Raw genomic sequence first — 14,105 nt, 5'->3', positions numbered from 1 at the left:
GGTCAATATGGTCAACAAGTTTGTCATCCAGATTAGTCATGCTGGTAATCTAGCTTGGTCTTCACGGTCATGCTGGTCATCCTCATCCAGTTTGGCGATGCCGGTCAACCGGCAACATGTTTTAAGCCTAACTGGCCTCCAGGGGTCTCTTTGCCTGTAACGCTCGAACCCCGTAAATCGCCGCTTGCGGCTATATTTAGGGGTTCGAGCACGTAGTGCTAGAAACCCTATTGTAATTGTTCTGATTATTATTATTATTATAGTTCTTATTCTTTTTCTGCCATAGAAGTGATTGGGCAGAAGAAACCGTAAGGCCTACAGGGCTGAGACTTGGTCATATGGTAGTACTTCTCACCGCTACTCAGATTCAAAAGATGAGCCCGATCGGCCTCAAGGGGGCGCTATGGCGAAGGTCAACGCGTTTGGCCTCGTAACTCCTACGCCCTGATAGCTAGAGCAAAAATTATTGCATTATATGATTCCTTGGTTAATGGCAAATCAAAAAGGTCAATAGAACCACTAAGCTCCGCCCACTTAGATTTTTTGCTATTTAGCATAATATGCAAAACCTACTTTTGAGAACTTGTCCTAGGGTCATTGACCAATCCTGTCATATTTGGTGTCAAACAACTCAGCAGAGTCCCAACCTCAATAATTATCAAAAAAATTGTGAAATTTGTAAACAATATGGCCGCCATATGCAAATTAATCTTACCGTGGCACACCCAAATTTACTCTAACAGCTGTAACTTTTGAATGCTTAAACCTACACTAATGCCACTTTAGACCTTTCATGCCAACATGATTCTGAGGTAGCCTGTCAATCTGTGTAGACATACGCCCCCAGGGGGCGGAGCCAAAGCTAAAAATCTGTTTCTCAGGAACCGTACAAGCTATGAAGCTCTCCTTTGGCATGTATCATCTTTGGCCTATGTCCTAATGTTTTACAGAAGGAAAATTTGATATGCAAATTTTTGCGATCGGTATTAGCCAATCAGATTCCAGCAAGCTTTTGACATGCTAAACAATGACCAATCAGGACGATACGTATACCCTACATGTATCTCAGGGCCTTCTATCATCCATTAAAATATGGCGTTGATTGGCATCAAGGGGGCGCTATAGCAGATAATCAGTTATATCTAAAGGTACAAGTGGCCTAGGCTTGTTATTCTTTTTAAGTTGTATACTTTGCTGTAGCCTTTACAACTTTGTAATTACATGTATTTACCAAAAATGCAAAGATTTTCATCAGTGGTCAAAAGAGTAAAAATTGCTCTTTTCGAACTTGTCTTTAAGTCCTCAATCAATCAAAACAAATTTGGTCTTGATGACATCTTGAGACCCTGTAGGTAAATAATTATCAAAAAAATCTTGACATTTTAACTATTTGAGGCCCATAAACCTTGATCAAACATGTACGTGAAAGCCTTTTCAGAGTTATTTGGCCAAAACTCTGTCAAAGTTTAAAACATGCCAAAACTGTTGAAGCTACTAATTAACAATGACATTTGAAGTACATGTGCCAAGTATGAGCCAAATAAGTCTTCAGTAGGCTCTACAGTGAAAAAATAACTATTTTCAATTTATTCTATTTATCGCTATTTTCCAACCTAAAAGGACAGAAGACAGCAACCTTTCACCCTATCGACATACAAATTTATACACATATATAGACTGATAATCTGATCTTGATTGCAAATTTTCAGCCAAATCGGACATGTTTTGCCTCTACAACGGCTGGAAAACTACAGCGATTTTGTAGGCCTCAAGCCTGTATTATCGCTTTTTTCAAATCTAAATGGACAGAAGTCAGGAACCTTTGACCCTATTGACACAGAAATTGACATACATATATAGACTGATATTGTGATCCTGATTGCAAATTTTGAGCCAAATCAGATATTTTTTGCCTCTAATATGGCCAAAGAGCAACAGCCATTATGTAGGCCATAAGCCTGTATTATCGCTTTTTTCAAGCCTAAATGGACAGAAGTCAGGAACCTTTGACCCTATCAACACACAAATTTACACACATATATATACAAACAACTTGATCATGAGTACCAATTTTGAGCCCAATCGGACTTTTCCTCTCTTTGTAATAAATAGAAACACACTGACAGGGAATGTTCTGTCTTACTTATAGAGTGATAGATTTCCAGCAGGTTATATGTGGTCTCTTGCTGCGCTCTGGTGGTCATTTGGTGAAACAGCTACAGGTGAATTATTCTAAATTAAAGCTCTGCTGAACTTATTCAATCTTGCTTGTCTTGCTTAATTGAAGATCTTTATCCTTCTTGGTCATGCTGGTCAGCCGCCTGGGTCATTCTTGTTTATGCTCCACCCACTTAATTTTTTTTAAATTTGCATAATATGCAAAACCTACTTTTGAGATCTTGTCCTTGGATCCTTGACCAATCATGACATGTTTGGTGTCAAACAGTTCAGCAGAGCTTACTCCTCAATAATTATTAAAAAAAATCTTTACATTTATAAACAATATGGCCGCCATATGCAAATGAGTTCTACCATGGTGCAGTAAAATGTCTTTAACACTTATAACTTTTGAATGCTTAACCTGACACTAATACCACTTCAGTCCTTTGATCATTACATGATTCTCAGATACCCTGTCAGTATAAGTAGACATACACCCCCCCAGGGGGCGGGGCCAATGCTCGATAGCTGTTTCTCTAGAACCATACAAGCTATCAAGGTCATCCTAGCCAATTATCATCTATGGCCCATGCACTAATGGTACACCAAATGAAAATTTGATATGGACACTTTTGTGGTCACTATTAGCCAATCACATTCCAGCAAGCTTTTAACAGGCGGAATGTTAATCAGGTCAAAACTTATATACTATATACGGGTTATTTATATGCCCTTTTTATGCCTTGTGTTTTTTCAATTTAAGAACTGAATTTGTTTCACCAAATGCCCACTAGAGTGCAGTAAGACACCACATAAAACCTGATGAACACTACAGCTCAATTTATCAATGCTTTTCAACTAGTTTACTCACACCACTCATCTAGCATTGCCATTATGGTCTTTATGGTCACGCTGGTCACCCAGCTTGGTTATGCTGGCCATCCAGCTTGGTCATGCTGGCCATTCACATTGGTCATTATGGTCCTGCTGGTCATTCAGCTTTGTCCTCATAGTAATGGTGGTCTTCCAGCTTGGTCATACTGGCCAACCACCTTTGCTATGCTGGTCATCCAGTTTGGTCATTATGGTCTTCCAGCTTGGTCAATATGGTCAACAAGTTTGTCATCCAGATTAGTCATGCTGGTAATCTAGCTTGGTCTTCACGGTCATGCTGGTCATCCTCATCCAGTTTGGCGATGCTGGTCAACCGGCAACATGTTTTAAGCCTAACTGGCCTCCAGGGGTCTCTTTGCCTGTAACGCTCGAACCCCGTAAATCGCCGCTTGCGGCTATATTTAGGGGTTCGAGCACGTAGTGCTAGAAACCCTATTGTAATTGTTCTGATTATTATTATTATTATTATTATTATAGTTCTTATTCTTTTTCTGCCATAGAAGTGATTGGGCAGAAGAAACCGTAAGGCCTACAGGGCTGAGACTTGGTCATATGGTAGTACTTCTCACCGCTACTCAGATTCAAAAGATGAGCCAAATCGGCCTCAAGGGGGCGCTATGGCGAAGGTCAACGCGTTAGGCCTCGTAACTGCCACGCCCTGATAGCTAGAGCAAAAATTCTTGCATTATATGATTCCTTGGTTAATGGCAAATCAAAAAGGTCAATAGAACCACTAAGCTCCGCCCACTTAGATTTTTTGCTATTTAGCATAATATGCAAAACCTACTTTTGAGAACTTGTCCTAGGGTCATTGACCAATCCTGTCATATTTGGTGTCAAACAACTCAGCAGAGTCCCAACCTCAATATTTATCAAAAAAATTGTGAAATTTGTAAACAATATGGCCGCCATATGCAAATCAATCTTACCGTGGCACACCCAAATTTACTCTAACAGCTGTAACTTTTGAATGCTTAAACCTACACTAATGCCACTTTACAACTTTGATGCCAACATGATTCTGAGGTAGCCCGTCAATCTGTGTAGACATATGCCCCCAGGGGGCGGAGCCAAAGCTAAAAATCTGTTTCTCAGGAACCGTACAAGCTATGAAGCTCTCCTTTGGCATGTATCATCTATGGCCTATGTCCTAATGTTTTACAGAAGGAAAATTTGATATGCAAATTTTTGCGATCGTTATTAGCCAATCAGATTCCAGCAAGCTTTTCACATGCTAAACAATGACCAATCAGGACGATACTTATACCCTACATGTATCTCAGGGCCTTCTATCATCCATTAAAATATGGCGTTGATTGGCCTCAAGGGGGCGCTATAGCAGAAAATCAGTTATATCTAAAGGTACAAGTGGCCTAGGCTTGTTATTCTTTTTTAGTTGTATACTTTGCTGTAGCCTTTACAACTTTGTAATTACATATGTTTACCAAAAATGCAAAGATTTTCATCAGTGGCCAAAAGAGTAAAAATTGCTCTTTTCGAACTTGTCTTTAAGTCCTTAATCAATCAAAACAAATTTGGTCTTTATGCAATCTTGAGACCCTGTAGGTAAATAATTATCAAAAAAATCTTGACATTTTAACTATTTGAGGCCCATAAACCTTGATCAAACATGTACGTGAAAGCCTTTTCAGAGTTATTTGGCCAAAACTCTGTCAAAGTTTAAAACATGCCAAAACTGTTAAAGCTACTAATTAACAATGACATTTGAAGCACATGTGCCAAGTATGAGCCAAATAAGTCTTCAGTAGGCTCTACAGTGAAAAAATAACTATTTTCAATTTATTCTATTTATCGCTATTTTCCAACCTAAATGGACAGAAGACAGGAACCTTTCACCCTATCAACACACAAATTTATACACATATATAGACTGATAATCTGATCTTGATTGCAAATTTTCAGCCAAATCGGACATGTTTTGCCTCTACAACGGCTGGAAAACTACAGCGATTTTGTAGGCCTCAAGCCTGTATTATCGCTTTTGTCAAATCTAAATTGACAGAAGTCAGGAACCTTTGACCCTATTGACACAGAAATTGACATACATATATAGACTGATATTGTGATCTTGATTGCAAATTTTGAGCCAAATCAGATATTTTTTGCCTCTAATATGGCCAAAGAGCAACAGCCATTTTGTAGGCCATAAGCCTGTATTATCACTTTTTTCAAACCTAAATGGTCAGAAGTCAGGAACCTTTGACCCTATCAACACACAAATTTACATACATGTATATACAGACCACTTGATCATGAGTACCAATTTGGAGCCCAATCGGACTTTTCTTCTCTTTTTAATAAATAGAAACACACTGATAGGGAATGTTCTGTCTTACTTATAGAGTGATAGATTTCCAGCAGGTTATATGTGGTCTCTTGCTGCGCTCTGGTGGTCATTTGGTGAAACAGCTACAGGTGAATTATTCTAAATTAAAGCTCTGCTGAACTTATTCAATCTTGCTTGTCTTGCTTAATTGAACATATTTATCCTTCTTGTTCATGCTGGTCAGCCGCCTGGGTCATTCTTGTTTATGCTCCACCCACTTAATTTTTTTTTTAATTTGCATAATATGCAAAACCTACTTTTGACATCTTTCCCTTGCCTCCTTGACCAATCATGACATGTTTGGTGTCAAACAGTTCAGCAGAGCTTACTCCTCAATAATTATTTAAAAAATCTTATCATTTGTAAACAATATGGCCGCCATATGCAAATTAGTTCTACCACAGTGCAGTAAAATGTCTTTAACACTTATAACTTTTGAATGCTTAACCTAACACTAATACCACTTCAGTCCTTTCATCATTACATGATTCTCAGATACCCTGTCAGTTTAAGTAGACATACACCCCCCAGGGGGCGGAGCCAATGCTCGATAGCTGTTTCTCTAGAACCATACAAGCTATCAAGGTCGTCCTTGCCAATTATCATCTATGGCCCATGCACTAATGGTACACCAAATGAAAATTTGATATGGACACTTTTGTGGTCACTATTAGCCAATCACATTCCAGCAAGCTTTTAACAGGCTGAATGTTAATCAGGTCAAAACTTATGTACTATTATTGATATTATTGGTTATTAATATGTGCCCTTGTCATGCCTCACTGCTAGGCTCTCCGAATGCCCACTAGAGTGCAGCAAGAGACCACATAAAACCTGCTGAACACTACAGCTCAATTTATCAATGCATTTCAACTAGTTTACTCACACCACTCATCTAGCATTGTCATTACGGTCTTTATGGTCACGCTGGTCACCTAGCTTGGTTATGCTGCCCATCCAGCTAGGTCATTCTGGTCATTCACATTGGTCATTATGGTCCTGCTGGTCATTCAGCTTTGTCATCATAGCAATGCTGGTCATCCAGCTTGGTCATACTGGCCAAACACCTTTGCCATGCTGGTCATCCAGTTTGGTGATGCCGGTCAACCGGCAACATGTTTTAAGCCTAACTGGCCTCCAGGGGCCTCTTTGTCTGTAACGCTCGAACCCCGTAAATCGCCGCTTGCGGCTATATTTATTATTATTATTATTCTTATTCTTTTTCTGCCATAGAAGTGATTGGGCAGAAGAAACCGTAAGGCCTACAGGGCTGAGACTTGGTCATATGGTAGTACTTCTCACCGCTACTCAGATTCAAAAGATGAGCCCGATCGGCCTCAAGGGGGCGCTATGGCAAAGGTCAACGCGTTTGGCCTCGTAACTCCTACGCCCTGATAGCTAGAGCAAAAATTCTTGCATTATATGATTCCTTGGTTAATGGCAAATCAAAAAGGTCAATAGAACCACTAAGCTCCGCCCACTTAGATTTTTTGCTATTTAGCATAATATGCAAAATCTACTTTTGAGAACTTGTCCTAGGGTCATTGACCAATCCTGTCATATTTGGTGTCAAACAACTCAGCAGAGTCCCAACCTCAATAATTATCGAAAAAATTGTGAAATTTGTAAACAATATGGCCGCCATATGCAAATTAATCTTACCGTGGCACACCCAAATTTACTCTAACAGCTGTAACTTTTGAATGCTTAAATCTACATTAATGCCACTTTATAGCTTTGATGTGAACATGATTCTGAGGTAGCCTGTCAATCTGTGTAGACATACGCCCCCAGGGGGCGGAGCCAAAGCTAAAAATCTGTTTCTCAGGAACCGTACAAGCTATGAAGCTCTCCTTTGACATGTATCATCTATGGCCTATGTCCTAATGTTTTACAGAAGGAAAATTTGATATGCAAATTTTTGCGATTGTTATTAGCCAATCAGATTCCAGCAAGCTTTTGACATGCTAAACAATGACCAATCAGGACGATACTTATACCCTACATGTATCTCAGGGCCTTCTATCATCCATTAAAATATGGCGTTGATTGGCCTCAAGGGGGCGCTATAGCAGAAAATCAGTTATATCTAAAGGTACAAGTGGCCTAGGCTTGTTATTCTTTTTTAGTTGTATACATTGCTGTAGCCTTTACAACTTTGTAATTACATGTGTTTACCAAAAATGCAAAGATTTTCATCAGTGGCCAAAAGAATAAAAATTGCTCTTTTCGAACTTGTCTTTAAGTCCTTAATCAATCAAAACAAATTTGGTCTTGATGCAATCCTGAGACCCTGTAGGTAAATAATTATCAAAAAAATATTGACATTTTAACTATTTGAGGCCCATAAACCTTGATCAAACATGTACGTGAAAGCCTTTTCAGAGTTATTTGGCCAAAACTCTGTCAAAGTTTAAAGCATGCCAAAACTGTTGAAGCTACTAATTAACAATGACATTTGAAGCACATGTGCCAAGTATGAGCCAAATAAGTCTTCAGTAGGCTCTACAGTGAAAAAATAACTTTTTTCAATTTATTCTATTTATCGCTATTTTCCAACCTAAATGGACAGAAGACAGGAACCTTTCACCCTATCGACACACAAATTTATACACATATATAGACTGATAATCTGATCTTGATTGCAAATTTTCAGCCAAATCAGATATTTTTTGCCTCTAATATGGCCAAAGAACAACAGCCATTTTGTAGGCCATAAGCCTGTATTATCGCTTTTTTCAAGCCTAAATGGACAGAAGTCAGGAACCTTTGACCCTATCAACACACAAATTTACACTCATATATATACAGACCACTTGATCACGAGTACCAATTTGGAGCCCAATCGGACTTTTCTTCTCTTTTTAATAAATAGAAACACACTGATAGGGAATGTTCTGTCTTACTTATAGAGTGATAGATTTCCAGCAGGTTATATGTGGTCTCTTGCTGCGCTCTGGTGGTCATTTGGTGAAACAGTTACAGTTGAATTATTCTAAATAAAAGCTCTGCTGAACTTATTTAATCTTGCTTGTCTTGCTTAATTGAACATCTCTATCCTTCTTGGTCATGCTGGTCAGCCACCTGGGTCATTCTTGTTTATGCTCCACCCAATTTTTTTTTTTAATTTGCATAATATGCAAAACCTACTTTTGAGAACTTGTCTTTGCCTCCTTGTCCAATCATGACATGTTTGGTGTCAAACAGTTCAGCAGAGCTTACTCCTCAATAATTATTAAACAAAATCTTTACATTTATAAACAATATGGCCGCCATATGCAAATTAGTTTTTCCATGGTGCAGTAAAATGTCTTTAACACTTATAACTTTTGAATGCTTAACCTGACACTAATACCACTTCAGTCCTTTGATCATTACATGACTCTCAGATACCCTGTCAGTTTAAGTAGACATACACTCCCAGGGGGCGGGGCCAATGCTCGATAGCTGTTTCTCTAGAACCACACAAGCTATCAAGGTCATCCTAGCCAATTATCATCTATGGCCCATGCACTAATGGTACACCAAATGAAAATTTGATATGGACACTTTTGTGGTCACTATTAGCCAATCACATTCCAGCAAGCTTTTAACAGGCGGAATGTTAATCAGGTCAAAACTTATATACTATATACGGGTTATTTATATGCCCTTTTTATGCCTTGTGTTTTTTCAATTTAAGAACTGAATTTGTTTCACCAAATGCCCACTAGAGTGCAGTAAGACACCACATAAAACCTGATGAACACTACAGCTCAATTTATCAATGCTTTTCAACTAGTTTACTCACACCACTCATCTAGCATTGCCATTATGGTCACGCTGGTCACCCAGCTTGGTTATGCTGGCCATCCAGCTTGGTCATGCTGGCCATTCACATTGGTCATTATGGTCCTGCTGGTCATTCAGCTTTGTCCTCATAGTAATGGTGGTCTTCCAGCTTGGTCATACTGGCCAACCACCTTTGCCATGCTGGTCATGCAGTTTGGTCATTATGGTCTTCCAGCTTGGTCAATATGGTCAACAAGTTTGTCATCCAGATTAGTCATGCTGGTAATCTAGCTTGGTCTTCACGGTCATGCTGGTCATCCTCATCCAGTTTGGCGATGCCGGTCAACCGGCAACATGTTTTAAGCCTAACTGGCCTCCAGGGGTCTCTTTGCCTGTAACGCTCGAACCCCGTAAATCGCCGCTTGCGGCTATATTTATTATTATTATAGTTCTTATTCTTTTTCTGCCATAGAAGTGATTGGGCAGAAGAAACTGTAAGGCCTACGGGGCTGAGACTTGGTCATATGGTAGTACTTCTCACCGCTACTCAGATTCAAAAGATGAGCCCAATCGGCCTCAAGGGGGCGCTATGGCGAAGGTCAACGCGTTTGGCCTCGTAACTCCTACGCCCTGATAGCTAGAGCAAAAATTCTTGCATTATATGATTCCTTGGTTAATGGCAAATCAAAAAGGTCAATAGAAACACTAAGCTCCGCCCACTTAGATTTTTTGCTATTTAGCATAATATGCAAAACCTACTTTTGAGAACTTGTCCTAGGGTCATTGACCAATCCTGTCATATTTGGTGTCAAACAACTCAGCAGAGTCCCAACCTCAAAAATTATCGAAAAAATTGTGAAATTTGTAAACAATATGGCCGCCATATGCAAATTAATCTTACCGTGGCACACCCAAATTTACTCTAACAGCTGTAACTTTTGAATGCTTAAACCTACACTAATGCCACTTTACAACTTTGATGCCAACATGATTCTGAGGTAGCCCGTCAATCTGTGTAGACATACGCCCCCAGGGGGCGGAGCCAAAGCTAAAAATCTGTTTCTCAGGAACCGTACAAGCTATGAAGCTCTCCTTTGACATGTATCATCTATGGCCTATGTCCTAATGTTTTACAGAAGGAAAATTTGATATGCAAATTTTTGCAATCGTTATTAGCCAATCAGATTCCAGCAAGCTTTTGACAGGCTAAACAATGACCAATCAGGACGATACTTATACCCTACATGTATCTCAGGGCCTTCTATCATCCATTAAAATATGGCGTTGATTGGCCTCAAGGGGGCGCTATAGCAGAAAATCAGTTATATCTAAAGGTACAAGTGGCCTAGGCTTGTTATTCTTTTTTAGTTGTATACTTTGCTGTAGCCTTTACAACTTTGTAATTACATATGTTTACCAACAATGCAACGATTTTCATCAGTGGCCAAAAGAGTAAAAATTGCTCTTTTCGAACTTGTCTTTAAGTCCTTAATCAATCAAAATAACTTTGGTCTTGATGCAATCTTGAGACCCTGTAGGTAAATAATTATCAAAAAAATCTTGACATTTTAACTATTTGAGGCCCATAAACCTTGATCAAACATGTACGTGAAAGCCTTTTCAGAGTTATTTGGCCAAAACTCTGTCAAAGTTTAAAACATGCCAAAACTGTTGAAGCTACTAATTAACAATGACATTTGAAGCACATTTGCCAAGTATGAGCCAAATAAGTCTTCATTAGGCTCTACAGTGAAAAAATAACTATTTTCAATTTATTCTATTTATCGCTATTTTCCAACCTAAATGGACAGAAGACAGGAACCTTTCACCCTATCAACACACAAATTTATACACATATATAGACTGATAATCTGATCTTGATTGCAAATTTTCAGCCAAATCGGACATGTTTTCCCTCTACAACGGCTGGAAAACTACAGCGATTTTGTAGGCCTCAAGCCTGTATTATCGCTTTTTTCAAACCTAAATGGACATAAGTCAGGAACCTTTGACCCTATTGACACAGAAATTGACATACATATATAGACTGATATTGTGATCTTGATTGCAAATTTTGAGCCAAATCAGATATTTTTTGCCTCTAATATGGCCAAAGAGCAACAGCCATTTTGTAGGCCATAAGCCTGTATTATCGCTTTTTTCAAACCTAAATGGACAGAAGTCAGGAACCTTTGACCCTATCAACACACAAATTTACACACATATATATGCAGACCACTTGATCATGAGTACCAATTTGGAGCCCAATCGGACTTTTCTTCTCTTTTTAATAAATAGAAACACACTGATAGGGAATGTTCTGTCTTACTTATAGAGTGATAGATTTCCAGCAGGTTATATGTGGTCTCTTGCTGCGCTCTGGTGGTCATTTGGTGAAACAGCTACATTTGAATTATTCTAAATTAAAGCTCTGCTGAACTTATTTAATCATTTTTGTCTTGCTTAATTGAACATATTTATCCTTCTTGGTCATGCTAGTCAGCCACCTGGGTCATTCTTATTTATGCTCCACCCACTTAATTTTTTTTTAATTTGCATAATATGCAAAACCTACTTTTGAGATCTTGTCTTTGCCTCCTTGACCAATCATGACATGTTTGGTGTCAAACAGTTCAGCAGAGCTTACTCCTCAATAATTATAAAAAAAAATCTTTACATTTATAAACAATATGGCCGCCATATGCAAATTAGTTTTACCATGGTGCAGTAAAATGTCTTTAACACTTATAACTTTTGAATGCTTAACCTGACACTAATACCACTTCAGTCCTTTGATCATTACATGATTCTCAGATACCCTGTGGGTTTAAGTAGACATACACCGCCCCAGGGGGCAGGGCCAATGCTCGATAGCTGTTTCTCTACAACCATACAAGCTATCAAGGTCATCCTTGCCAATTATCATCTATGGCCCATGCACTAATGGTACACAAAATGAAAATTTGATATGGACACTTTTGTGGTCACTATTAGCCAATCACATTCCAGCAAGCTTTTGACAGGCAGAATGTTTATCAGGTCAAAACTTATACACTATATATGGGTTATTTATATGCCCTTTTTATGCCTTGTGTTTTTTGAATTTAAGAACTGAAGTTGTTTCACCAAATGCCCACTAGAGTGCAGCAAGACACCACATAAAACCTGATGAACACTACAGCTCAATTTATCAATGCTTTTCAACTAGTTTACTCACACCACTCATCTAGCATTGTCATTTTGGTCTTTATGGTCACGCTGGTTACCCAGCTTGGTTATCCAGTTTGGTGATGACGGTCAACCAGCAACAGGTTTTAAGCCTAACTGGCCTCCAGGGGCCTCTTTGCCTGTGACGCTCGAACCCCGTAAATCGCCGCTTGCGGCTATATTTATTATTATTCTTATTCTTTTTCTGCCATAGAAGTGATTGGGCAGAAGAAACCGTAAGGCCTACAGGGCTGAGACTTGGTCATATGGTAGTACTTCTCACCGCTACTCAGATTCAAAAGATGAGCCCGATCGGCCTCAAGGGGGCGCTATGGCAAAGGTCAACGCGTTAGGCCACGTAACTCCCACGCCCTGATAGCTAGAGTAAAAATTCTTGCATTATATGATTCCTTGGTTAATGGCAAATCAAAAAGGTCAATAGAACCACTAAGCTCCGCCCACTTAGATTTTTTGCTATTTAGCATAATATGCAAAACCTACTTTTGAGAACTTGTCCTAGGGTCATTGACCAATCCTGTCATATTTGGTGTCAAACAACTCAGCAGAGTCCCAACCTCAATAATTATCGAAAAAATTGTGAAATTTGTAAACAATATGGCCGCCATATGCAAATTAATCTTACCGTGGCACACCCAAATTTACTCTAACAGCTGTAACTTTTGAATGCTTAAACCTACACTAATGCCACTTTAGACCGTTGATGTCAACATGATTCTGAGGTAGACATACGCCCCCAGGGGGCGGAGCCAAAGCTAAAAATCTGTTTCTCAGGAACCGTACAAGCTATGAAGCTCTCCTTTGGCATGTGTCATCTATGGCCTATGTCCTAATGTTTTACAGAAGGAAAATTTGATATGCAAATTTTTGCGATCGTTATTAGCCAATCAGTTTCCAGCAAGCTTTTGACATGCTAAACAATGACCAATCAGGACGATACTTATACCCTACATGTATCTCAGGGCCTTCTATCATCCATTAAAATATGGCGTTGATTGGCCTCAAGGGGGCGCTATAGCAGAAAATCAGTTATATCTAAAGGTACAAGTGGCCTAGGCTTGTTATTCTTTTTTATTTGTATACTTTCCTGTAGCCTTTACAACTTTGTAATTACATGTATTTACCAAAAATGCAAAGATTTTCATCAGTGGCCAAAAGAGTAAAAATTGCACTTTTCGAACTTGTCTTTAAGTCCTTAATCAATCAAAACAAATTTGGTCTTGATGCAATCTTGAGACCCTGTAGGTAAATAATTATCAAAAAAATCTTGACATTTTAACTATTTGAGGCACATTAACCTTGATCAAACATGTACGTGAAAGCCTTTTCAGAGTTATTTGGCCAAAACTCTGTCAAAGTTTAAAACATGCCAAAACTGTTGAAGCTACTAATTAACAATGACATTTGAAGCACATGTGCCAAGTATGAGCCAAATAAGTCTTCAGTAGGCTCTACAGTGAAAAAATAACTATTTTCAATTTATTCTATTTATCGCTATTTTCCAACCTAAATGGACAGAAGACAGGAACCTTTCACCCTATCAACACACAAATTTATACACATATATAGACTGATAATCTGATCTTGATTGCAAATTTTCAGCCAAATCGGACATGTTTTGCCTCTACAACGGCTGGAAAACTACAACGATTTTGTAGGCCTCAAGCCTGTATTATCGCTTTTTTCAAATCTAAATGGACAGAAGTCA

Source organism: Astyanax mexicanus, chromosome 3, assembly GCF_023375975.1.
Source record: "Astyanax mexicanus isolate ESR-SI-001 chromosome 3, AstMex3_surface, whole genome shotgun sequence".
Lineage (NCBI taxonomy): Eukaryota > Metazoa > Chordata > Actinopteri > Characiformes > Acestrorhamphidae > Astyanax > Astyanax mexicanus.
Note: the sequence above shows the minus strand (reverse complement) of the source record.